Below are 2,179 nucleotides of genomic sequence, written 5' to 3' on the forward strand. Positions count from 1 at the left end.
TAAAATTGTAATGACGAAAAAAGAAAGATTCTGGATTATAAGAGTATTTCGTTGGAAGGACTTATTTAGACCAAAGGGTTTGAGGAAGTCTTTTCTGAGATGAAAGCTGAGAGATGAATAAGAATGTAAATCATTAAAATGGCATAATAAAACCCATTTTAAAAAAACTATTTACCTCTTCGCCATCTTTCCTCTCACTGGGCCGCCCGCTGCCACCATGAAGGATGAGCTCTGCAGTCTTAGCGGGTACAAGATCTACTCCCGGGCACAGGAGTCGCTATGCTAGGACCGACAGGAAGGTTTTCCAATTTCTTAATGCAAAATGCGAGTCAGTCCTCCATTGCAAGAGGAATCCTTGACAGATAAACTGAACTGTCCTCTACAGAAGAAACCCAACATGCAGTCAAATTCCAAAGGGCCGGCACTGGTGCATCTCTTGTTGATATAATGGCCAACAGGACTCAGAAACTAGAAGTTAGAAAGGCTCAGTGACAGCAAGCTATCCGGGCTGCCAAGGAAGCAAAAAAGCCTAAGCAAGCATCCAAGAAGACAGCAATGGCTGCTGCTTAAGGCTCCCACGAAGGCTACACCTACATAAAAAATTGTTTAAAGCCTGTCAAGGTTTCTGTTCCCCAAGTTGGTGGAAAACTCTAGTTTGGCAGATCAGACTTTGAAATAAAGACCTATCTGTTACTTTAAAAAAGAGGGAGAAGAATGAAAAGAGTTAAGAAAGAGTAACGTAGGGTGAATCTGGTCAAAGTACATCAGATCTATGTTGCAAGTACCAACGAAGTTCCTTTGTATGATTAATTTATGCTCATTTTTAAATGAAAGGATCAAATGGAGGGATGTACATGATAAGAGGTTCTATGCCATAGGTCACTGACATTCAGAAGAATGGGAAGAGGGTGTACTGTCCAGAGCATGGACTGTAAGGCTGAATATTCTAGGAGATAAAAGTAAAAGGTTAGACCAGGCGAAGGTTTGCTATCTTCAGTCTGAAAACAATGGGAACTATTAAGAGGTTCTCAAAGAGAGCAAGATACAAAAAACAAAATTGAGTTTGTGGTTTGAAAGATATTCTTCTAACCTTAAATGTTTCAGGGTGCTGGGTCACTGCATATAATTAGATACATTTTTTTTTTGCCAGTCCTGGGGCTTGAACTCAGGGCCTGAGCATTGTCCTTGGGCTTTCTCAAGGCTAGAACTCTGCCACTTGAGCCACAACACTACTTTTGGCCTTTTCTGTGTATGTGGGACCGAGGAATTGAACCCAGGACTTCATGCATGCTAGGTAAGCACTCTACCACTAGGCCAAACTCGCAGACCCAATTAGATACATTTTTATATACACAGTAACTTACAGGATCCTATCAATGTCCTAACCTCAAAAGACTACATTATTTAACCGATTCTATTTCTATAATCCTTGTCTCAAAATAAGGTTGAGGCATTGCTCAAGTGGTAGAGCATTTGAGACTCTGGGTTCAATCCCTAGTAGTGCCAAAAAAAATTAGCAAATATACTGACAAGCCAAAAAATTACCTAAATGAATATTATGTCAAGTGAATAAAAGTTAGTGGTACGGTTTGCTCGCTTACTTTGGATCTCCTCTTGTAGAAGGATAACGGGCATAGGAAGAGCATCTGTCTTTGTCTTATGTATCAGAAATAATGTGGTTCTTGAAAGCCTGAAGAAGGCAGCGTGATGTCGACAGCTCAATCAGATATGTAGATCAGAACAGGTAAGAAGGAACATGTCAGGATCACAGAGTTGAGGATTTTAACACAAAGCGGACAGGATAAACACATAGAGAGAGGGTAGACCCGTAGGAGCAAGAAACTTCAGGTAAGCCATGGGGAACACTGAAATAATGGCCCAGATAGTAACAGTCCAGGCTCAGAGAAGTTAAAAGACCAAACTTTGAAAGAGCACTAGAAAGAGAATGTGAAGAACCTGCCTTTAATCTCTTTAAGGGCTCCTGACTCAAGGATGGAAGACAAAGATGTATCCTGGGGAGCCACATGCTTCTTGTAAGCCAGGGAGTTCAAACTCTTACGGAAACCTAACCTAGTGCCATAGGAAATACCATGGAGAAACCACAAAGAACAGAAATAATAACTGGTAAACATTCATCTTATGAAGTGCTCTAGTGAAAGAAAGAGAATGATCCCTTGGA

At 40.8% G+C, this 2,179-nt stretch overlaps 1 pseudogene; it reads left to right on the forward strand.

The window, feature by feature from the left end:
• The first annotated feature begins 217 nt into the window (after nt 1–217).
• LOC150042823 (large ribosomal subunit protein eL24 pseudogene) lies at nt 218–570 on the forward strand (annotated as a pseudogene).
• Nucleotides 571–2,179: the final 1,609 nt, after the last annotated feature.

Source organism: Megascapheus bottae, chromosome 33, assembly GCF_031878675.1.
Source record: "Megascapheus bottae isolate mThoBot1 chromosome 33, mThoBot2.hap1, whole genome shotgun sequence".
Taxonomy (NCBI): Eukaryota; Metazoa; Chordata; class Mammalia; order Rodentia; family Geomyidae; genus Megascapheus; species Megascapheus bottae.